The sequence below is a fragment of the Acanthochromis polyacanthus genome, chromosome 2, assembly GCF_021347895.1.
Source record: "Acanthochromis polyacanthus isolate Apoly-LR-REF ecotype Palm Island chromosome 2, KAUST_Apoly_ChrSc, whole genome shotgun sequence".
NCBI lineage: Eukaryota > Metazoa > Chordata > Actinopteri > Pomacentridae > Acanthochromis > Acanthochromis polyacanthus.
In genome coordinates, this window is record NC_067114.1 from 39,347,118 (window position 1) to 39,372,979 (window position 25,862).

The 25,862-nt window shown below is 40.3% G+C and overlaps 1 protein-coding gene and 4 non-coding genes across 5 annotated transcripts in view; 4 read left to right on the forward strand and 1 right to left on the reverse strand.

Annotated features, from left to right (window-relative positions):
- The window catches only part of LOC110958865 (nuclear receptor ROR-alpha A-like), a 180,835-nt gene that overhangs the window by 80,337 nt on the left and 74,636 nt on the right, over nucleotides 1-25,862 (reverse strand). The window lies entirely within an intron of this gene.
- trnav-uac (transfer RNA valine (anticodon UAC)) lies at nucleotides 1,641-1,713 on the forward strand. The gene has a single exon. It is a non-coding gene; the product is annotated as a tRNA-Val (tRNA).
- On the forward strand, nucleotides 8,572-8,653 carry trnas-gcu (transfer RNA serine (anticodon GCU)). Its single transcript has one exon. It is a non-coding gene; the product is annotated as a tRNA-Ser (tRNA).
- Nucleotides 10,912-10,993, forward strand: trnas-gcu (transfer RNA serine (anticodon GCU)). Its single transcript has one exon. It is a non-coding gene; the product is annotated as a tRNA-Ser (tRNA).
- Nucleotides 11,603-11,684, forward strand: trnas-gcu (transfer RNA serine (anticodon GCU)). Its single transcript has one exon. It is a non-coding gene; the product is annotated as a tRNA-Ser (tRNA).

Below are 25,862 nucleotides of genomic sequence, written 5' to 3' on the forward strand. Positions count from 1 at the left end.
TAAAGTTGTCTGTAAGTGCAATTCAGGACGTGAACCTGAATTGAACTGAAGAGCCCTTTTCGGCGAGGATGATTACACGGATGACTTATAAGAACATTAATCTGTGAACTAGTGGATCTACTTTATAATCCTCTGGATACGTATGAAGTGCAAATGTAGGAACATGTACAGATTGGTAAAGCAGCATCAATGCTGCTGTCAAATAGACCTTGTGACCTCCTAATCACAGCACAGGAAGGTGTGTACGGGGATTGCTTAGCGATTAATCTGTCATAAGTCATGAGAACACTGATGTTAGGCAACATGGACGAATGTGGATGTCTAGAGGCCACCAAGGCTATCTATTTAGCAAGCTAATGAGTGGATAACCTAACGTAGAAAATGCAAAGGCATAATAAAAGATGAGGCCATTGGGAACACAGACATTGTCCTCAGACATTCTAATATTTCATAGAGATAATACTCTACACGACTAAAATTGCAGCATATGTTTTACCATCCACTGAAAAATGTATGGCCTCCACCATTTCTGAAAATGTCAAGAAACATGTCACAACTCATGAAGTTCTCGGAATATTTCCAGATAAGAGGTTGTGACAACAGGAGGAGGACATTCATAGGAAATCTTCTCAGGAACATGGTGCACAATCCTACCGAATCCACAATCCTGAAGCCCCTGTAATACCATAACTATAAACCTTTAATATACAGCCTTTATGAGGATAATCTCACTGGATCACGAAATATGCATGTTCTGCAAGGCTTCAGGATTGAATCAGAGATGGCTCAGATTGTGATTGGATGTCAGTAGGTGCAAATGTAATCAGTGTGGCCACAGTCTAAAGAAAATAATCCTCACAATAACTTGAAAGGTCATCTGGTTTCTCCCTGTGGAACGGAAACGTTTTCATGTTAGACATGTTTCGATCATTTTTATGGACATATTTAAGGTACCGCATCACAATAGAAATGGCAAAATTCCAGAATTACTACATGCAAAATCAGGTGTGAAGCTGACAAATGTAAGATTGTATCTTAGCAAAACAGGAAACCCCGAACAAAACCTTTCCTAGCTCCACAGAACTACACAGTAACTATATGTAACTATATAAACAGAACAGTATGACTGTGTTCACAACCACGTTTAAACCAAGATTCTGCTTCCCATACAGACAGTTGTGGCTTCAACCCCCAATGAACTCATGACTTGTAACCACATGGCCAAAGTCCATGTTGGAATAACGAATACAGGACTGTGCCACAATCAAAGGAAACCCTGACTGTGGAACCAAGCTGAAAGCAAAATATTTCAGCCAAACTCAACTGCAGTACATGAAAATAAACCAGAAACATAAATATCATTATGGTACAAACTCTAGGTTGTAAAGTACAGTCAACAAAACAGAGGCCATGACATAAACTTTGGCCAAAACTGTCTTTAAACCAAAATATACTCACTAAAACTAAAAAACATCTGCAACACATCAAAAATACAGCAATATCTGTAAGAAGTACATGGTGTTGTGGTGTTTATAGCAGCTGGGACATTATCCCTATACAACATTCATACACTTCACTGTAGCAATCTAAGAAGGCTCAAAGGTTGTTCCTACATTTAGAAAGCTGAAACAGCTCACAGAGGTTCCATAGTGTAGTGGTCATCACATCTGCTTTACACACAGAAGGTCCTGGGGTCAATCCCCAGTGGAACCACAACCTTTCTTATGAGTCACCTCCACCTTCATGAGTTCATTAACATAATTAAAGAGAAACACTGATCTGACCAGAATATCATCACTTTCCTAAAATTGTGGCCTGAGTTGTTTTTGTAAAAGGTTTTTTTTTTTTTTGCCTTAATTCTCTCCTCATGATGCTGGCCACCTCTGGTAAAATCACCTAAATCCTCAGTTGAACACATCTTGCGATTCTACCCCTGTAGTATAATGGCCTAGGTTCAATGTAGTGTGGTTCAGTTTTTTGTGTTTCCAGAAAAACTTGAGAAAAAGACTTAGGCCATTATTTTTAGAGGGTGTCGATATATAACAGATATGTAATATGTAGGCAGCCTGAGGCTGATTTACCAGTTTCACCTCCTATAACAGTTGTGATAGAAATGAGGTCTGGTTTCAATGGTCTGAACCAATGTTTGATAATGTGAAGAGTTTACATTTTCAGTGTGAAACCTCCTGGCCTCCTCCCAAACTAATGATCTCAAACATGTTCAGGATAAGATACAACTTCACTACTCCTGAAGGAAATTCTTTTGCTGATATTTCTAAAAAAAAAAAATCATATATATGTGTGTGTGTATATATATATATATATATATATATATATATACACACACACACACACACACACACACGTGGACAAAATTGTTGGTACCCCTCAGTTAAAGAAGGAAAAACCCACAATTCTCACTGAAATCACTTGAAACTCACAAAAGTAACAATAAATAAAAATTTATTGAAAATTAAATAATCAAAATCAGCCATCACTTTTGAATTGTTGATTAACATAATTATTTAAAAAAAAACAAACTAATGAAATAGGGCTGGACAAAAATGATGGTACCCATAACTTAATATTTTGTTGCACAACCTTTTGAGGCAATCACTGCAATTAAACGATTTCTGTATTTGTCAATGAGCGTTCTGCAGCTGTCAACAGGTATTTTGGCCCACTCCTCATGAGCAAACAGCTCCAGTTGTCTCAGGCTTGATGGGTGTCTTCTCCAAATGGCATGTTTCAGCTCCTTCCACATATGTTCAATGGGATTCAGATCTGGGCTCATAGAAGGCCACTTTAGAATAGTCCAACACTTTTCTCTCAGCCATTCTTGGGTGTTTTTGGCTGTGTGTTTTGGATCGTTGTCCTGTTGGAAGACCCATGACCTGCGACTGAGACCAAGCTTTCTGACACTAGGCAGCACATTTCTCTCCAGAATGCCTTGATAGTCTTCAGATTTCATCGTACCTTGCACACTTTCAAGACACCCTGTGCCAGATGCAGCAAAGCAGCCCCAAAACATTACTGAGCCTCCTCCATGTTTCACCGTAGGGACAGTGTTCTTTTCTTCGTATGCTTGGTTTTTGAGTCTACGAACATAGAGTTGATGTACCTTACCAAAAAGCTCCAGTTTGGTCTCATCTGTCCAAAGGACATTCTCCCAGAAGCTTTGTGGCTTGTCAACATGCATTTTTGCAAATTCCAGTCTGGCTTTTTTATGAGTTTTTTTCAGCAGTGGTGTCCTCCTTGGTCGTCTCCCATGAAGTCCACTTTGACTCAAACAACGACGAATGGTGCGATCTGACACTGATGTACCTTGGCCTTGGAGTTCACCTTTAATTTCTTTGGAGGTTGCTCTGGGCTCTTTGGATACAATTCCAACTATCCGTCTCTTCAATTTGTCATCAATTTTCCTCTTGCGGCCACGTCCTGGGAGGTTGGCTACTGTCCCGTGGGTCTTGAACTTCTGAATAATATGAGCCACTGTTGTCACAGGAACTTCAAGCTGTTTAGAGATGGTCTTATAGCCTTTACCTTTAAGATGTTTGTCTATCATTTTTTTTCGGATGTCCTGGGACAATTCTCTCCTTCGCTTTCTGTTGTCCATGTTCAGTGTGGTACACACCTTTTCACCAAACAGCAGGGTGACTACTTGTCTCCCTTTAAATAGGCAGACTGACTGATTATGAGTTTGGAAACACCTGTGATGTCAATTAAATGACACACCTGAGTTAATCATGTCACTCTGGTCAAATAGTTTTCAATCTTTTATAGAGGTACCATCGGATTCTGCACTAGGCATGCGTTACAGCATCAAACGCGGAAGTGAGCACACTGTGCAACAGAAATAACCATCCTGGACATGCACTCTACTTCCCATTAGCTAGTGATGTTAGTTTGGTTTTGAGCAAAGCTGTGTTCCCCTCATTCCATTGGTAAACAAACTCAATTGACCTTTTTTTTTTTTTGAGCCAAACGCCGGCACCGCACGCTGGAATTCAGACAAGATGCTTGAATGCTTACAGAAAACATACAGTAAAGGTACGTGTCCGCTAGATGCGTTTTTTCTGCATTTAAACAAGCCACGGTCACTAGCGGGCCACAACATTGTCAAATGACAGTGCTTTGCCGTAAACAACAGAAAAGCTGCGCTGCTTTAAATAGAAGCTTCCCGTCAAATTTAAGGACCCAGTTTGTATTGAATGAAGTCTGGGTCCGGCATTTTGTGACCTGGGGTCTAGTATGTAGTTGCTTAAACGAAGCCTCGATTTACAGAATTTTGCCTCGAGAAATTTTAGTAATCGAATAACTCGAGGAATCGTTTCAGCCCTAGTTGACTTCCATTAGGCCAGACTAAATACAGGTTTGTACTATCAGTAGCATCTGTAGACCTGCTTACTCATGCAAATATCCAATCAGCCGGTCATGTGGCAACAGTGCAGATACAGATCAGGAGCTTCAGTTAATGTCGATGTAATCTCAGGGACCGCTGTAATCTCTGATGGGTGGTTTAAGTTAATGTGAACCTGTTCATCTCGTGGATTTTCACACATCTCACCAAGAGCTGACAGTAAAGCCAGCCCCGAATTAGTGATCCTGATGAAGTGAGATACACACACACACACACACATATAGTGAGAGAGAGAGAGAGAGAGAGAGAGAGAGAGAGAGAGAGAGAGAGAGAGAGAGAGAGAGAGAGAGAGAGAGAGAGAGAAATTTTGCTGCCTCAAAATAGAAAACTACGTGGTCTGAAGAGATGCAAAAAAGTGCTGATTTTTTTTGTTCACCTCCTACTAGAGCTTTTCAGATCATTGCCAATAGCTTCCACATTTGTTGTAGGACTGTTTACCTCCACCCACACATCCTTCAGCCTTCAGATCAGACCTCAGTCACATTCTTCACAAATGTCTGGAAATGTGTGGTTTTATGTGAAGGGTGGGGTTAACTCAATGCTTCAAGACCAGTCAGACGAAAATATTTTTATGCTTTTACAAGAGGAGAGAGGTGGCACGTAACAAGACGTGAACGAACACTAAAGCAGGGATTGTTTTATTTTGCGGCGTCTTTAACAGCAGGTTTCTCTCCAGAAGAACTCCAGAAAACACCAATATGTAAATAAATCTGCCTTTTCGTGCATCTGACAAGTGACGTGTTGGAGGTTTTTAACAAGATCTGTGTGTTGTGAGGCCTCGGGGGTAAACAGCTCTGTGACACTGCAGTGTGTTATCAGCACTAACTGCTCTGTTGTGCAGATAGATGAGATGCTGAAGGACTGAAGATACTCCAGCTGTATGCACGTCTGTGTGATTCCATCTCTCTCCTGGTTTCCCTGTAGGTTTATTCCCTCCATATTTGCAATAAACCCATCACTGCCTGAGAAACGCTTTGTTTTTTTTTTCCACTCTGCATGTGCACGGTGCTACTTCATATTTTTGGAAAGGCAACTTCGCATTCAGAGAGAAAAGTTTTCAGTTTGGATGTGGATACAGTTTGTCGTGGATAAGTCTTATGGTTGACGTCCACAGAGATTGGAGGGGCTGGAGAGAAATGATCGCCTACACTGAATGGCATGGCACTTGATTGATTGAAATTCAAATTCAGAGAGAAAAGTTTTCAGTTTGGATGTGAATACAGTTTGTCAGTGATAAATATTATGGTTCGTGTCAACAGGGGTGTTTTGGTTGATTGATAGGTCAATATGATCTAATACAACCAAATTCTCATTGGTTGGATAGGAGCTGGTGATACTTACACAAGGAGAAAAGCTCTACATCAATGGCCTTCCAGGATTAATCCACTATTTTTAGTGGTGGGAGCAACAGACTACCAGTGACCACCTCTGTGTTCACAATTTTAAACTCTTCAACCTAATGAAGACTACGAGGTATAACTTTTTAAACATTTACTGAACATTTACTCAGCGTCAGCTCCATACTAACTGACGCCATGCCAAAGAATTAGTCCACGTTGCTGCAATTTATTCAAACGGATGGAAAAAAAAATCCAACAAGCAACATTGCAGATAATCTAAAAGCAGCAGCTAACTTGTTTTTTTAAATTAATCAATACTTCTACTGTTGGAAAGGCAACTTCATGTTCAACGGTAAAGAAAAGTTTTCAGTTTGAAGGTGGATACAGTTTGTTGTGGATCACTCTTACAGCAACTGTACACAGGTGTGAAGGAAAAACTACTCCTGCCCCTTTCTAAGGTATTCCCTTGCTGCTGTTAGCTGACGTCATCCCAAATTATCTTCCGGCTGGCAGATGCTGTAGGAGGAAGATATGCCAGGATTCTCTGCTCTAGTTCAGGTTAGATACGGTCTATTCTGACGTGACTAAGCAGACAAGTTGTCTCCATATTGGTTTGTCATCTAAATCTGACCCCTTTCCCAACTACAGTATAGACCTGAAGGTCAGAGAGAATCCTCAGAACCGATTGCTTGCATGTACTGCTGCTCTGTTGGTGTCACTTCTCCTGATGTCAGTAAACCTTTACTCCAAACCTAAGTCATCTGAGTCTCCAGTGTGTCTCTCTGTGTCTGCCTTTAAATGTAATAACATGCTGCAAATACTAGCTTTTTATGTTAACGTATAATTAATTTTGGTTGATAAGGCTAGCAGGTAGAAAACAGAGTAGGTACAATTTCAGTTCGCCATAATTTTTCTGTTGACTTCAGGCGTAGAGACTACAACTACAAAATCCAAAAATAAATACAACACCAGCTAAAAAATAGTTTATAGTTGAATTTCAATCTAGCTATTTGTATGCACATTTTCAAATTGCATATAACAGCTAAGTGGAAACAGCAAAAACATATCGAATTATCACACAAAACTTTTCATGCTTGTGTGAGGTTAAAAAACTTGGAGTAGTAATGTAAAGTGTAATAGAACCAGCAAATAAACAACGACATACAGAAATCCTGGACTTAAATGTCACTCCAATTTTGGTTCGTTACCAGAGATCTTCTAAGCGCTCACAGCTGTAACATCAGTTCTTCTAAACTCTACATTCCTTTGCTCGGTGTGCTCTGTGTTACTAAGCTGTCCTGCGTGTTAGTATTCATTCATAGTTTAGTTTGATCTCATCGCTTTGTTGACTTTTGTTGCACAACAGTGACTGGAAAGTAAACGCCAGTTGCTGCTTATGTAATGATTTGATATTTGCATAATGGGCAGAAACGCCCATAAATTGGTATTTTATTTTGCAAATTTTCTGGAAATTTGACTAGAATTCACAACAAATTTGAAAGGAAACACAGCTATAGGCTGTATATAACAATGTGTCACCATTTCCACCAGCAAAGTCAATGTATATTTCACAGTATGTGTAGAGCTATAAGGTAAATGTAGAAAATGACAAAACAACAAGGATGTATCCACCCTCAAAAGACTACATGTAGTCTGAGGTAATTCTGCTACACTGAGAAGTAGTTCAGTGATTTAAATACAATATTAATAAGCATGGCTGTGCATGGTTACTGTACAGACTGACTTTACCAGCCGTGAGCAGAAGCCGAGCGCAACATGACGCCATGAATGGAAGCGTGACTCGTTGTCAGACTGGTTATTTCACTGATAATTCAAAGAACAGATGCAGTAACAGCAGGACAGCCGGTGACATGAGGTAACATCACCTGCCTGTAAGAAGTCATCAGACAGGCCACGCTGTTCCTTCAGTCTAATCTTTCATTGAAATCTTATCTCACTTTACGCAGCAGCTCATGAACAAGAGTCACATGCTGGTTGTTGCTCTGAGCCTGTCAGTGATCGTCTTATCAATGGAAATCAGACTAAATGTCAGTATTGTATTTAGTGGCAATAAACGTCCGATTAATGAATCTCTGCAACTGTATAAAAATGTCTAGAAGTAATGGTTTTGCACTAATAACAACAAAACAATCAATATATGAAATTAAGCGTATAAATACAGTGCATATACTTCCAATAGCAGTAAATGCATACAGAAACAGAAAATCAACTGGAAAGTGAATTCTAATACAAACAAAAAATATTTCATTCTATGTGTCACATATTTTGACAGCAATTTTGTATCTTATATATATATATATATATATATATATATATATATATTCTCTGATCTTGAAGGTCATGTTTGGGATCCATCCATCCATCCATTCTCTATACACTGCTTTATGATCACTAGGGTCGCGGGGGGTGCTGGAGGCTATCCCAGCTGACTCAGGCGAAGGCAGGGGACACCCTGGACAGATCACCACTCTGTCGCAGGGCTACAAATACAGACAGACAATCACTCTCACATTCACACCTATGAGCAATTTAGAGTCATGAATTAACCTCAGCATATTTCTGGATTGTGGGAGGACCCAGAGAAAACCCACACATGCACAGGGAGAACATGCAAACTCCATGCAGAAAGATCCCAGGCCCACCCCGGGATTTGAACCGGGACCTTCTTGCTGCAAGGCGAAAGTGCTGACCACTACGTCACTGTGCAGCCTGCAAGCCAGTGTGTTTACCCTAAATATAGCTACAAGGAATTGTGGAGCATTTGCAAACAAGAAAACAGTAGTTACAACAGATGAGGTGGCTGAGTGGTTAAGGCAATGGACTGCTACTCTATTGTGCTTTGCTTGTGTGGGTTCAAATCCCATCTTTGTCAATGTGTAAGCTTTCTAGGAGTTCAGACAAAGTGCCAACCACCACCCCTTTCATTTTCAACTTTGTCAGTGCTAAATAAGTGCTGGGTTTTGGACCACCTGACTTATTCTACCCCTAAGGTGGAGTCAGATTAAGTGCCTAGGTGTTCTCTGAACAATTGAGTCTTCAATTGTCTCTTAAAAGTAGAAAGGGACTCAGCAGAACGCACAGAGTTTGGTAGTTTGTTCCACCATTTGGGAACAACAGAGGAGAAGAGTCTGGTTAGAGATTTCGAGCCGTGCTGGGCTGGAGGCACCAGGCGTCTCTCACATGCAGAGCGAAGTGGGCGTGAAGGGGAGTAGAACTGGATCAGGGAATCCAGGTAGGCTGGGGCCTTGCTTGTAAATGTTTTGTAAGCCAGGAGGAAAGTTTTGAATTTGATTCTGGCTGCAATGGAAGCCAGTGAAGGGAGATGAACAGGGGAGTGACACGAGCTCTCTTGGGCTGGTTGAAGACCAGACGTGCTGCTGCATTCTGGATCATCTGTAGAGGTTTGACTGTACATGCAGAGAGACCTGCCAGAAGTGAGTTGCAGTAGTCAATGCGTGACATCACAAGAGCCTGAACCAGAAGTTGTGTGGCCTGTTGGGTCAGGAAGGGTCTGATCTTCCTGATGTTGTAGAGGGCTTAACGACAAGATCGAGAAACTGAGGCCACGTGAACCTTAAAGGTCAGCTGGTCATCAATCATGACACCCAGGTTTCTGGCTGAGTTTGTGGGCACAAGTAGGCTCGAGTGAAGTTGGACACTGATCTGAGGCTGAACAGATGGACAAGCTGGAAAGACCATGAGTTCAGTCTTAGACAGATTTAGCTGAAGGTGCCGTTCCTTCATCCATGTGGAGATATCAGCCATGCTGATATCCGAGCTGAAACTGTTGTGTCATCAGGTGGAAAAGAGAGGAAAAGCTGAGTGTCATCAGCATAACAGTGGTAGGAGAAGCCATGGGAGCGGATCACCACATCAAGTGAGGTGGTGTACAGAAAGAAGAGTAAGGGACCAAGCACTGAACCCCGGAGGGACCCCTGTTGATAGGCCATGTGACCTTGACACCTCCCCTCGCCATGACACTCTTAAGAATCTGCCTCTGAGGTAGGACTTGAACCACAACAGGACAGAACCTGAGATGCCGAGCTCAGAGAGTGTGGAGAGGAGGATTTGATGGTTCACGGTGTCAAAGGCAGCAGACAAGTCCAGCAGCAGTAGGACAGAGGACTGACCAGCAGCTCTCGCCAGTCGCAGAGATTCTGTGACTGATAGGAGTGCAGTCTCAGTGGAGTGGTCGCACCTGAAGCCCGACTGAAAAGGGGCAAGTTGGTTGTTGTTCCGCAGATGTTCAGAGACTTGGTTAAATACTGAGTGCTCCGGTATTTTCGACAGGAGTGGTAGAAGTGAGACTGGCCTGTAGTTTTCAACCTGGGCTGGGTTGAGATGAGGCTTTTTGAGCAGTGGGGTGACGCGGGCTTGTTTAAAAGTAGCAGGAAAAATGCCAGTTTCCAGGGAGGAGTTGACAATGTGCGTGACTGCAGGTTTGATTGTGGGCAAGATGGTCTGCGGGATGCTGGTGGGTATTGGATCGAGAGGACATGTTGTAGGTTTTGAGCTCAGAAGAAGTCTGGAAACCTCATCTTCGCTCAGAGGAGCAAAAGAGCAGAGAGAAGGAGCAGAAGTGGGTTTGAGATGACTGGACTGGTCAGGCTCAGAGAACTGGTTGCTGATTGCAGCCACCTTTTCTGTGAAAAAGGAGGCAAACATGTCTGGAGTCAGCTCAGTGGACGGCTGAGCAGCTGGAGGAGAAAGCAAGGAGTTGAATGCCATAAACAAGAGTTGCGGTGGCTTTAATTTAGCTCCTGTAAAATTTCATCCAGTGACAAGCTCCAGAGCTTGTCAGGTTTTTGGCAGCAGTGATTCAAAGGTCAGCAGAATTCAAGTCTTTCTTACCAAAGGACAAAGTGTCACTCAGCACATCACCCAAAGAGCAACACCTTTAAAACTGCTTGATTAAGAAAAAAACTTAGTTTCAGGTGCAGTGTAAATTTTATTACTCATTACTATTGTGTTTTGGAGGGAAAACTCTCTACCTTGTTTGTGATTCTTTAAACCATCACAATCGTATTTGGTGGAACTAAGCAAAAGATGCAGCTTTGGTGTGTCCTAAATATAGTGACAGGAAATTGTTTTGATGCAACATTTACACACAAGAAGGTGACAGTTACAACAGACGAGGTGGCCGAGTGGTTAAGGCGATGGACTGCTAATCCATTGTGCTCTGCACGCGTGGGTTCGAATCCCATCCTTGTCGGATTCCAAGACATTTGGACAAAGCTCTATTATGGCTAAGACCCTACCAGCAGGACTATGCTGGAATTACATGACCATGGGAAACTGGGAAATACACTGGTCTGAATGTTAGAGACCTGTATTGCCTTCTACGTTGCAGATTGGGATTCAATGCCACATACTAAAGCCACGTGTCCACTAGGTGTGATTTTCCCACACGTAAATGCACCTGAAAATCGCACAGATGGTGGGCAGTCACTAGCAGGAAACAACAATCTCACATGACAGCACTTGAGCTTCAGCACTCCACTAAATTGGCACGTGAGCGAGCTGTCAGCTTGATGGTCTTGTAGGCATGTAGGATAAACAAAGCGGCTCAGCTGTAAACTTTCCCTTCTATTTCAAAAACACTTCAGCAAAAAGCATTTCTGAAAGCATTTGAGGCAATAAATAAGCTGTGCAGTAGCTGAATCTCTCCTTTTTCTAGGTCAGCGATGGCTAGTTTAGATGTTTGAGGACAGTTTCACGATACGTGGGATCTCCGCACGTTGCATCAAATTTGCATGAAGTAGAAGTCAAGCCTACTTTATGCAAATGAGACAAATGAAACAAGAAAATAGCAGTTACAACAGATGAGGTGGCTGAGTGGTTAAGGCGATGGACTGCTAATCCATTGTGCTCTGCACGCATGGGTTTGAATCCCATTCTCGTCGGTGTGTAAGCTTTCTAGGAGTTGCAGTGGCTTTAATTTAGCTGCATCCAGCTTGTCAGGTTTTTGGAAGTAGTGATTTGAAGGTCAGCAGAATTCAAGTCTTTCTTACCAACGGACAAAGTGTCACTCAGCACATCACCCAAAGAGCAACACCTTTAAAACTGCTTGGTGATTGCTGGGATTTGAACCGGGGATCTTCTTGCTGCAAGGCAAAAGTGCTAACCACTAATCCACTGTGCAGCCCACGTTCAGGATCGTTGAAAGCATTTTTAACTGATTGGTATCGGCACAAACCTAAACCTGATTCTTTCTTTGTTTCAGCTGTCATACAGGTGCTGTAAAGAGAGAACACAGTTTGTGGCAGGATGCTGATAGTGCTAATTTTGAACAGTTTTCCTAGTCACTAATTGGCAGCATTATCAATCGATAATAGACAAATTAATAAACCAGCTCAGTAGACATCTGTCCTTAGATGAAGTTGCAGTTTTATTTAAAAGACACATGGTATTGTCCCCAACGGTAGCTCTGTTACACACGTTATTGGGATATGGGAACACTGTTATGGTGATCCCAGCTTGTCTTACAAACACTGGCTCTGGTCTGAGGTCTTTAAGAGTCACAAAAGTGTTTGTCATGGTGCCCATTGCAGCAAAACCCTCACAATCCTCTCTGCTCATCAACACAGAACAGCCTATTGTCCAAGCGGCTGCCTCCTCAGGTTGCTACAGTGTTAAATCAGTAAGATCTACAATGTATTTCCTGACATGCATGTAGGCAATGCAGATTTCCCCTGTTCTTTGACGCTTATGGAGCCACAGAACCTTTTCCTCTCTACATTTCAAACAGTGTCCTACCAAAGATTTACAACAGTGTTTGTGAACACAAACAAAACAGTGAGGAACAACTTGGAAGAAGAAATGCACTTTTTTCTCAATGCATTGTGGAGCGATTCAGTTGTCAAGTATACATTTCGAATTATAAATGGTTGCATCCAAGCTCAAAACTCAGTGCCCATAGTGCCTGTCCTGTTGCTGCCTTATGCCTAAGGTAGTGTCTACGGATACGGGTACGTATCCGTAGCCCACAGGCTACGGGTACGGCACTTTCCATTTGCCAGACAGATACGGACCCGTACGCGAGTCTCGCGAGTCAAGAAGCTGCTAACCACTGCAAACTGTTGAAAGGTAAGCAAAGGTTAAGGTTAGGGTTAGTGTTAGGGTCAGGTTTAGGGTCCGTACCTGTCGTACCGATGCTACGGGTCCGTACAGCTAGCGTCTACCGGGAGTCACGTGACCAGATCTCGCGTATCCGATTGGCAAATGGAAAGTGCCGTATCCGTAGTCCACAGGCTACGGGTACGGGTCCGTACCTCTAGCAACAACCTATGCCTAACCCTGACCTCCTAATTAAATACTATCCAGGAAAACGCTGTTAGATTGGGAACTGGTAGATAATAAATATTAAATGACTCGGATTGAGGAAGATGTGAGAGAGACAAAGAGGTTTGTAATATTTATGGCAAAGTTTAAATGCATTGCTTTTGTGTTGAATTTTGCACAAAATTCTGATTAGCACAGGGCTGATTGCATAAGCTGCCTCTTGTAAACCTGAATTATTTTAAACTCAGCTTAAAAATCCCAAAACCAAATACATAAATGTTTCCTGAGGAATGCTGAGAAGGGTCAGTTATGTCTTCCAAGACTTAAATAATAGTCTATAAAAGACATCTGAACTATTTACCGACCCACATCAAACACGTACATGACCAGTCAAAAGTCAATGCTTTTTGTTTATTTGCATTATTTTCTACATTGCAGATTAATATTGGAGAGTGACATTTTTTGTTTACAACATAACTGCATATGTATTCCACAATCTACAAAATAATTAAATAAAAACCACTGAATGGGAAGGTGTGTCCAAACCTTTGACTGGTAGTGTATCTCATGCAAATGGTGCAAAAATATTTGTCATTTAGCATGAAATACTGCAAAAATTTACTTAACATTAAACTTTATACTCCTCTTGATTGATGATTGAATTTCCTTTTGAGGATAGATACATTTCTTGTATTGTATTGTATTATATTATATTGTATTATATCTTTCAACCTTTGTTCTTTAGTAGCTTTTTATAATTGTGCAGATATTGGATAAGGCTCACATCAGATGGACCTAATCAGGGACCCTTTTTTAAAAGAAACCATGCTTGAATCACGAGCTTTAAACAACACACCGAACTGCTGACGTATTTAAGCAAAATGAAAGTAGTATTTTATATGGTTTCATTGTGAAAACAGATCAACCCTGATACACTGTGACATTTAAAGCAATACATGCCAACAGTCGCCACAGCAATTCAGTATTTTTTGTGTTCAATGCAGAAAAAGAAAAGCCTGACATCCACTGTGTGTAAAGTTAAACATGGAACCAAACAGCTGTCCAGTCCACCTCCTCAGACTGTGCAGTGGCTGCCTGATGTTTCCAGCTGTTTCGACTGCATTCGTCCCAGAGATCACTGTGTGTTTCCTCATCTGTTCACGCCAGTGAGCGCATGCTGTGTGTGAGAGTGTTACATCAGAGAGTCATTATGTAACACTGACATCTGCTGGGAGCAGAGTGGGTGTTGGTGATGGGCTGCAGATTCACTGCTGCTGCCATGCGTGTGTTTATCTGTCTGTTTACAAATGCTTGTTTGTTTGTTTGCTCGGTGCTGCTTTTACTCGCTCCGTCAGGCTACGTCTACGTTAAGCAGTTCCGGCGCGAAAAGCCACTTGTGTCCACGCTAGCAGTGTTTGAGCAGAGAGCTCAGTCCACAGTGGAACAACTGAACGGCAAGAAAACAGATAAAATTCTTCAGACTGTTTTCAGCAGGCAAACAACAAAACTGCATCAGAAAAACATGGATTAGATTATTATTTTATAGTCCTGCCAGTGTCTTTTCAAAAAAAAAAACACGACACGGCAACGGGAGAAAACATTAAATAAAGATTTTGCAGATGTGACAAAAATAGACTGTGGTGCAAGATACAGAGACACAAAAAATACAAGGACGACGCAAAACCTACTGCGTAATGACGAAAAATCCAAAATGTAGTAATAATGCTGGTAGCAGTGATAATAATAAGAATAAATTCTATATGTAATGTATGATATTAAGAAATGGAAAGAAAAAAGATAAAAGGTCGGAGGAAAAAATTCAGAATTATTGGGAAATGAAACAAAGTAAATTGACAGTTTTTTTTTATGTCATCTGACTAAATCGATATGAATTCTGGGTAAAAACAGCAGCATGAATCTGCAGTAATGATGTTTATGATGAATGAAAACTGAAAAAGACACAACAGCAACCGACTTGACACAAGAACATAATAGTGTCATAATGAAAAAAAAGGCAACTAAGATTGTTAAATGTCTGTTTTCTTTCTTTCCTATTGGCCTGCATCTATGACACATGCAAGTCTTTTACTGTACACATAAAAAGAGCAATAAAGTCTCCAAAAGGAAGCTGGACGGACAGAGAAGGCCTAAATCACTGGACTTTCACCCAAGAGAATGAGGTCCAAGTCCCCCGTGGGCTTCTGTTTATGCTACAAACTGGTAAAGCCACGAGTCGACATTCATTGTTGCACCAAGGATTAAAACCCCAAACGTCCAAAGTGAAAGCCCTCCGTCTAACTCATTACACTCCAATCTCCAGTCTCCAATCAAAAACGAGCAAACAGGGGCAAGATGAGATACAGAAATCTAGTTTGTATCTAGAGCACTTGAGTTAGAGTAAAAGTTTGCATGGAATTTTTGACTAATGGCATCAAAAATACGCCAAGCCCAGATTTAAGTTTAAAAAATGGTCACTGTTTAGGATAAAGATCCTTTCTGGTGAAAATGCAGCTTTTTGCCTTGTCCATATGATGTTTTAAACATATTTGAAGACACATCGCAGCCAAAATAAGCAATCAGCAACGTGACTGAGCATGTCCACCTTCAAACTAGACTGCACCATGTCTCAAAAACACAGAATCAGACTTCCAGGATTAAACATGAAAACAGTCCTGTCAGTTGGCAGTGTGGGGATATTTGGACCATTATTCTTCAGAAGCGGTTTCTGGTACCAACAGGGACTTCATAGATCTTTATACTCTGAAGAAATCAACTCTGGAGTTACATCTAAGCTATTTTAATGCAGGAAGGGGTCATTTTATTGAAAAAAAATCCAACTTTGGGACACAGAGATGAGTTGTTTGGAGTTTAATGAGCAACTTTAAAATACACGACTGCAGTTACTTTTCAGTGATTTTTTTCCATCACTATTTTTAACGGCTTAAGGTTGTTATATACAGTAATTTTGTGTCCTTTTTCTATCACACTTTGCCTTCTTTTTTTTACGCTACAAAAGTACTTGGTCAACTTCAGATGCCCACATGACACATTCAAGTTCAGGAAAAGTTCATAGTTTGGGTAGAAATACACCCATAAAAACCCAACCACAAAGTTACAGTTGTTTTCTACATTGCTACAGTGATGAGCTCCTAAAACGACAGTAGTATCTCATCATTTTACATTACACCTTTTTTGATCGTGAGACTTGGTGAGATCTAAAATGTGCTGCCTTGCTGTGTTTTAATGGATAACCCTTTAGTACACAGTAAGTCATTCTTGTCTTTAATTACTTACCTTGACAGTGTTCTGTTGTAAAATATCTATTAGTTGATTGCTTGGTGGGGCATTTTATCTATCTATCTATCTATCTATCTATGTAAACATATTAAACAAACTAAGCTCCTCTAAAGACCAGATGGCACTGAATTCTGTGATATGAAATGGAAAAAATTACATTTCTGACCGATACAGCTTCTTAGTTGAAAGCAAGCAAACACACCCAGACATTTAAAGCTGCAGTAATTTAATGTCTGTCCACCTGACATACACACAACCCTGATGCACAATCACCATATAAAGTATAGTATCACCACATGCCGCAGAAACAGGAATATTCATCTTCCTTTGAGCTCTGCTTTGGTCTCTACCATCCTAAGTTAAGCTCCACATGAGTGACCCCTTTCACAATTATCAATTGCTTCATTATTTAAAAATACCAAACAGTGGAGCTTAAAGGCAGTCCTTGACTACATCCTACCTGGTCACACTGCTGCATATGTGTCTTTGCTGCTTCCCCCATCTTTCAGCCTCCAAACTCTCCGGGCTTTAAACATCAACATCTCTCTGTGTAATAAACAGGGGAAATGAATTTAACATGTACTGAAAGGAGCCTCTCTGGCATCCATCTTTTCAATTTTCAGGGGGGCCGTCAGGCTGAGTTTAAGAGCTCTAAACTGGTAGACGATAAGTTAATCCTTTTATGCGAATCCTTGCCGCGGGGCGACCGAAATAAACGCTGAAATGGGAGCTGGGAGGAATCTGGTGGTGGAAGGGAAATATAAGAGAAAGGAAGAGAAAAAAAACAGCACAGAAGGAGAGAAATCAGAAGGCATTAATAACGATGGAGGAGATGTGAAGCGTGTTTTTATTTGACTGGGAGGTGAAAAAGTGAATAAATGTGACTGCTGCCTAAAATATTTAGTGCAGGCGACTTCTCCTCGGCTTCCTCGTGTCTGGTATCTGTAAGTCCTGGTGTGGATTAAAGGGCAGGGTGGCTGAGGTTGGGGGTTGAAGTCACACTGGGAAGCTCCCAGTCTCAAGGCTTTTACCAAGTGGAATAAATTGTGTTAAAACCTCCAGTTTGTGTGGGTGACTTTTCAATAAGCTGCAAAAATACTCCAACAAAGGACCGATCAGACCTTTCAGCTGACACCCGCTTGTTTCCAACCCAATCGCCTTAAAGAAACTTCAAGACTGGATTCTGAAAGTCGATACTGACATCCGACAATATTTGAATATAGCAACTACAATAGTAAAAGCATTCATAATTTCATGTGTCCATGTGAACACTGAGACTTCCTTGCTGTCAACCGACATTTCAACATCTTTTACCACTAAAAAAACACAAAACAACACCGCTGCTTCTTTTACATTTACACTTCGTGACACTTCAACCCTCAGTTTTGGTGCTTTTTTCTGCAGCTTTTATTTGGCAAGCAACAGCTACGTCACTTCAACTGCTTTGACTTTTTGTGTGATGCATCATTGGACAAGCAGAGAAATTTTAAAGGATAAATATATAAAAAGCAGAAGTAAAACAAGAAAAGCACTCAAAAATCGCGGTACTTGCCATGCTGCTCAGTCATTGTATCATTTCCGACGGATGAAATGTTTAATAAAAAAATGACCTTATGGTGAGCACAAGTGCGCGCTATGCATGCATACATTAGGTATGGATACCGAATCGCGTGACCTAAATATGTAGCAGGTGGCGGGAATTGATGGGACCCAGAAACACCCCCACAATTTAATCAACTGTTACTTGTATCATTTCCGTTAAGTCCTGATAAGTCCGCAGCAGCCGATTTGTAGTAAGATCACAATCATGTGTTCGTCAGCAGACAGTTGACGTAGTGTTCACTTGTTGTCATAGTTACAGTGACGCTGTGCCACTATCTCACAATGATTCAGAAATCTTTAATAAATCTGTGGATCCAGACTATCAGTCACATCAGTTGGTCCTTGTGTCTTTTCTGACCTTCTATGAAAATTTCAACCAAATCCGTTAATCTGTTTTTGAGTAATGTTGCTAACAGATACACAGAGAGACGGACAAAGGTACACCAATCAACACATCGGCATTCCTTGGCGGAGTAATTAAAGATTAATTATTAGCATTCACATTCAGTAATGTTATGTTACTGTAATTAATACTATCAAAATAGGTACATTTAAGAAAATCGACAACAAAACAGCACAGACAAATTGCAAGCAGCAGCTGACATTTTTAAAAAGTTAGATTAACATAGGTCTAACACTGCTAATCTAATATTAACAGGTGATGCAACATTAACATTAGCTTCAGATGCATATTTTCACGCTGTTGTGAGAATGAATGAGTCAGTTCCATAATAAATAATGACAGGACTTTATCTAAATCAACACATTTACATGCCAATTGGACTGAAACTAACAAACACTTTTATGTAAGATTGGAACAAAAATCAGAATTAGATGCCAAATGTATTGCTAAACAGACTTTTTTATGTTTAGAACCAAGATCTAGTAGAATCAGGGTCTCAATATTATTTGAAGCATAAATAGTCACATAATTATTTTTTAAATGCAATTTGAAGGAATCATTTAAAACCTAGTGTATTTTTGCATTCAAATGAATCATTCTGCTTGTAAAAGTCTTCTTGTGTGCCTTCATTTAAAGAAAAACTCATCATCTGATACATTTTCATTGCATCCCTTAAGCTCTTTAAGTGCGTCTTAGTTTTTCAACTCAGACCCATATGTTCCTTTTGGGAAAACTCCTTTAACTCCTTTTTATACTTGTAATTCCACCAAAGGGAATAAGCTGCGTTAAAGCCAAGTGTTTATGTGTTGCTTAAATGGACGTAAAGGAGCGCACAGTAAATAAAAACAGATGCTCCTGTCTGCTATTTCTGCAGCCTAAAATAACTGAATGTGAGAGCAGGTGTGACAGCCGTTCATTCATCCTGTTGGTACAGTCGACTCTCACCTGAGCAGCAGCAGAGAGGCTGAATAAATCACAGCGCCGTCTCCAGACATTCAGAAGCTAAAAACAGGACAGCGGAGACGGAGCGAGGCCGGTTCGGTTGTTCCCCGAGGAGAGTCCTGCAACATCTGAAATATCTCCGCTGCCCTGCAAAGGCCGCGGGCTACAGCTCTTGAAGCTACACCGAGAAAAATGGATCCAAAGTTTCCACTGCTGCCCCGGAAAATGACTCAGAACAACATCTCTGCACAGCAACATGAGCTATCTCACTGTTGCTGTTTTTGTTTCCTCTGATTTAAATCTTGGTCCCACCATGACCAAACTCTTTTTTAACCTACATTGACGAGCCAAGACATTACGACCACCACTGCCGAATATCAGTGCCAAAACAGCTCCCGCCCACAGAGGCCTCGGCTCTACAATCCTACAGTGATTTTTTCTGTTCTTTTTACTCTAGTAATATTAACCAGATAGCTTCCAATGTCACTTCATATCAACAATTAATAATAATGAATCTTCCAGGCACACGATATTTAGTCATGGAGTTCCACAGGGTTCTGTGCTAGGACCGATACTTTCCCCACTTTTTACATGTTCCCTTTAGGAAATATTATTAGGAAACACAGATAATTTCCATCACTATGCAGATGACACCCTGCTAGTTATCTATAGGTGATTTTCCACTGCAGTAACTTGGAAAGGCACATGCTTGGTGCAAACATTTACAGGTCCTGCCTTGTAATCTGCCCTTTTTTTAATTGGGCTGTAGGATCCAGCAACATCGATTGAATGCACCAGAACAATGACAAATGGTAGCTACTGGGCATAAATCCACTTCTATGAGCAGTAAGGGAATAGAACAATAGAGAGTTAGGCTGTTATAGTGAGTTTTTCATTGTTGATGACAATGTGAGACTACAAGTAAACTCCAAGTAAAAATGGTACTATTTTTGTCCTTCAAAAGGTTCTACAAGGGCAGTTCTTGCAAGAAACAAGAACAAGAACAAGGGTTTCTGCCACCCTAAAACAAACCCACTGTTCTGAGCAACTTTAGACTTATCTAGGATATAGGGATGTTAATCATTAATCATTAATTGGGAAATTGCCAACAAAAGTTTAACGAATTAAAATAATTTTGTGGGTAAGGCAGAAGACATAAATGTTAGAAAATGTGTTGCAGATTGGGTGTAGTACCAGGTGGAGCTTTGAAAGGTACATGTCCACGAGATAAGGCAATTTCCTGCATACTATTCATTGTCTTTGTGAAACGCACCTTGTTGCATGCTGGTCTGGTTGCAGCGCGTTTCGTGCAACCCAGACCGGGCTGCACTTCATTTAAAATAAACATAAAGAAGATGTAACTTCTACTTTATGCAAATTCAATGCGACATGCTGAGATCTGACGCATAACAAAACTTTCGTCAAATGTCTAAACTAGCCCTTGGTGAACTAAAACAAGGACAGATTCAGCTACTGCAGAGGTTATTTCTCGCCTCAAATGCGAATAAGAACTGTTTTCGTAATAAAATAGAAAGTCTGTGGCAGTCTCTAGGACGGCCTTCTGTCACCTTTATTATATTGTTAAAATTGGGAACATTCTGTCTCAAAGATATGCTGAAAAATTAGTCTATGTATTTGCAACTTTTAGGCTGGATTATTGTAATTTCTAACTGTCAGGATGTGCAAATAAATCTCTAAAATACCTCCAGTTGAGCCAAAACATTGCTGCGAGACAGGAGCTAGCAAGAGAGATCCTACTTCTCCTGTATTAGCTTTTCTTCATTCACTCCTTCTAAAACCCTTCTCCTAACATATAAAGCTCTTAATGACAAGCTCCGTCGTATCTTAAACACCTTATTGTATGATATTATCCAGACTGGGCAGTCTGTTCTCAGACTGCACATTTACTTGAGGTGCCAAGGGTTTCCAAAGCAGAATAGGAGGCAGAAGCTTCAGCTATCAGGCTTTCAAGGTTCCCCTCCATTGTCTTGGTTAGTCACATCTAAAAGGACAGCACCTTTTGGAACATTTCAAGATTTTACACCCACCTATCTGTTATAATCTCCTTAAATAGTCACCAAGTACTGTTGTTTTTCTGCTGAGGTCGAACTACTGTCCATCTGTGATTTCGTGCTTCAAAAATTTAATCAAGAGATGCACTACCCCTCTCGTAGACATTTTGTGAATCTTTTTTTTTTAAATTTTGTCAGAAAAAATATTAAACATCCTCTAAAAGGTGATGCTGGCATCATCAAAGATATATCGTTCACTAATTATACATGGCAAAGGAAAACCTGACATATGAGAAGCAGAAATTTTCTGAATGTTGACTTTAATTTTGGCTTTAATAGTTCAGTTAATCAGCGAACCTCCTAATAAATGGACGGCTTTATCTCAGGTTGTGTTTCCACATTAAGACAGAATAAAACCGACACCGCTGCACAGAGAAAACTGAGCCCAGCATCCATCACGCTGCTGTTTTCTGTCGTTAATTACCCACAATCACTGTTTCCCTGTTGATGCGGACACAACAAAGATTGATACTCCCACTCCAATAAAAGCATTGTTAGCCAATGACCAATGGTGTGACGGGATGCAGGGAGGGATGCTGGGAGTCGGGGGTGTTTGGGGTTTGTCATTAATATCTCCCTGGGCTCGTGGCCGATGCGAAGCAGCAGCAGCAGCAGCTCCGGGGCTCCAGCACATCTTTATCTTCCTCGACCGAGTCTCAGCTCACCGGGCCAGGTGAGAATCCATCACGGCTATTATTACCTGAGGATCCACAATGCATCCATCACACAAACACACACGCAGAAACACACACACAAAGCAGTGTGTTCTGTCTTTGTCTCTTTTTCACACCACTCTGATCTATGGGGAATTATTGCAGCAATATCTCTGTTAATGTGTAAAGTGTTGAGATACTACATCATGAGAATCATTTGTAAATGATTCTCATGAAATCAAACTAAGCTACGAATGCGACTAATTCATGAAAACTTAAATAATTAGCTTAAATTACAATGTACACCTCATTTTTACGTGCTAAAGTTTATTGTCTCGTACCAGAATACTGATTTCAATGTGTTGTTGCAGATTTTTGAATCACAAATTCATTGTACAATAATATCTACCTACTATACGTTCATACTGCAAACTCTGTATATAATGTAAATCATTGCACTATTGTACATACTGTATAAACCTTCCCCGTTTTAACCCTCCTGTTATGTTGAGCGTCAAATTCACCCATTTTAAAATACAAAAAAAACGAAAAATGTGAAAAGCATTTTGGAGTGTAATCAACATGTAAAACGAAAATGCTTCGTTTCACATATTTGCAACCCCAACCTGAACAAAAGCGTGTTAGTTTATCACTGTCAACATAGATAGATAGATAGATAGATAGATAGATAGATAGATAGATAGATAGATAGATAGATAGATGGTTCAAGACTTCATCACTCCATAAAATGAAAAAAAAATCAAAAAGTAAAATAAAATTTTTAAAAAATCAAGCTAAAAGGAGGATGAACATTTATGTTTCTGCTGGTTATGGAGATATTACTGCTTCATATGGTGATCAGTATTGCGTGTCTGTCAGTTTCTTGTGTAGCTTTTCTGTCTTACTGTGGAAAACATTAAATCAGTACAGCTTTAAATGTCTGGGTGCATTTGCTTGCATCCAACTAACAAGCTGCATTTGTCAGAAATGTATTTTTTCCGTTTCTTATCACAGAATTCACCGCCATCTGGTCTTTAGAGGTGCAGTCAGCTTTGATTTTCAACTTTAGTAATCCTTTAATGCAATTTAATAATACTTAATAGCTTAGTGTCTTTAATTTGGACGGATGGATGGATGGATGGATGGATGGATGGATGAATGGATGGATGGATGGATGGATAGATGGATAGATAGATGGATGGATGGATAGATAGATAAATACTTTATTAATCCTGAGGGAAATTCAAGGTGTCTCACTCAATAAAAAGAAAAAAATTCAAAATCTATTTTTTTAAATCAATGGTATATAAAACTATTGTATTGCATATGTAGGTCTTTCCAGTGTACATTAAAAAAGTTGTAATATTAAATTCTTAAAATGAAAAAAAGAGTGAATTATCATCATTGAACCATAATCTGTGAGAAGTAAAGAACATCATTGCACTAAATATTGATTGAAAAGGTTAGAAATTGGGTAAATAATGAGATATAAACAGTGTTTATTGAGATGTTTTGGTTTCTGACATTTGTGGATAATTAAACATGCCCCAGGTCAAACTGACCCAAGAACATCATTGCTGTTCCTGACAAACCAAAATAACAGGAGGGTTAATGAGCACAATTTGCACCTCCGTACTTACTGTGTATTATCCATTTTTATATTACACATTTCTGTATATTGCTACTGCAGTATGCACTTCTGGTTAGATATACTCTGCATTTCGTTGTCTTGCTCTTGTAGCGTGCAATAAGAATAAAGTTAAATCTGATCTAATCTAATTATCACAATGCATCTGATAAAAGAGTTCACGGATTCATGTCAATTTAGCAAAGTAAAGTTTTAATCAAGTTTTAAATTTAAATATAAACTTGCCTGAAGTTGTGTAGTTTTACAGATTGTAATCAGATATAATGGTTTTACACAATCAATAATTGTTGGGGTGAGCACTGAAGAACTGAAGAAGCCTCTTGGGTGAGACTACAAACATCTTCAAGAACCTAAACGAGAAGTCCAGTTGCTCTTTACAGAAAGCTTCTAGAACCTCAAAATACCAAATGTACCCGGAATTCTGTCAAAAGTGAAGTCTTTCAGTATTTAGCTTCTGTTTTTACATGTGATATTTGCAGCAATCCTGACCAGCCTGACACAGAAATGTAACATAAAAGTGGAATCAGAGCAAGCAATCGTTGATCATGTAATCAAAAGAACTTATCAATAAATCGTATTTGTTCACTTTTTTAAGTCAGTAGTTAAGTTGATTTTCTTGTCTTAAACTGAGGGTTTGGTGCATTAGTTCCTTTTAGTTTGTATCCATTTTCTAGCTGGGGTGTACTGATTTTTGCTGTGATCAGACGAGATATTTCCCTGCTTACAGTCCATCTAATCTAACTACAACCTGACTCTGTGCGTAACATGCGGGAATGAAATTGGAAATTAAAGAAAAGAAAAACCACCGAAGCTGAAACAATGACTCAGTAGGGGGATGATTTTCTTCCACTGTGTCGTGTTTTCAGTCGTCTGCCTGGATCTTTCCTTTCAGTTTCCGTCGTGTTTATCCAATGGTTTACATTCCTCTGAGCCCACATTGTGTAACACAATTTAACATTAAACATGCGATCTCCTGCTGCTGAGGCCGGTGACGTGGGCGATCAGACAGGCAGCAGAGGATCCCAAACAGCCTGATTAACTCCCGCTCGGCTCCTCATCCTCGGCTCCAGATGAAGCTCGGCCTGCAGGAGAGCGACAGCCGGCTAATGAAGGAAGAGGCTGTTTGCTCTGCCACCACGGGAGGCCGACGGCAGAGGAGGCCGGTGTTACTGGAAGGTTATTTAACACACACAGAACAAAAAGAGGAGAGCTGGGAAGAGACTGGAAACACTTGTAGCGAGACAGGAGGGATCAGAGCACCACAACAAGTCTGACTTTAGGAAAAGAGGCCAGGACTTCCAGACTCGCATAGTTTCTCTGCAGGAGAAGGTGAAGTGCAGACGCTCATTAGACTGTTATGAAATCTGAGAGAATGATGTATTCACATTTTTGTAAGAAGTATAACAAGTCAGAGTCTGAGAGCAGCCAGAGTTATCACAGAGGAACTGAACTCGTGTTTAATAACAACTGCGATCACAAACAGAATAAATCTTTTACCTCGGCTTCTGAACTTTTGCAGTTTGTCGTTGTATAAATGTCTTTCTCCTCTTTGCATGATTTAGTTCAAATTTGAAATGCTGATTTTTAAAATAAGTTCTCAAGTTTGTTTTCCACTTCTAATTGTATATATCGGAGTTATGTGGCGATCGGTGTGGTCTGTCTGTCTGTCTGTTAGCAACATTACTCAAAAAAAGACGAATGGATTTGGATGAAATTTTCAGGAAAAGTCAAAAATGACACAATCACCAAATGATTAGATTTTGACAGTGATGTGGCTTATCGTCTGGATCCACGGATCTGTTAAAGATTTCTGTATCATTGCCAGATAGAGGCCTGGTGTCACTGTAACTATGACAACAAGTGCACACTACATCAGCTGCCTGCTGACGATCACATGATTGCGATTCTACTAGAAATCAGCCACTTCAGACTTATTGGGACTTAACCGTCAGAAATCATACAAGGAACAGCTGATTAAATTGTTTCTGAGTCCCATCAATTCCTGCCACCCACTTCATATTTAGGTCAAATGATGCGGTATCTGTACATAACGTACACATTCATAACACATGCCTGTGCTATGAACAACATCAATTTGTTTGTGGGTACATCTACATTAAATGGCCACATTCTATGTTCCTGTGATTTCTGATTATCAATAACTAATAAATAAACAAATGCTG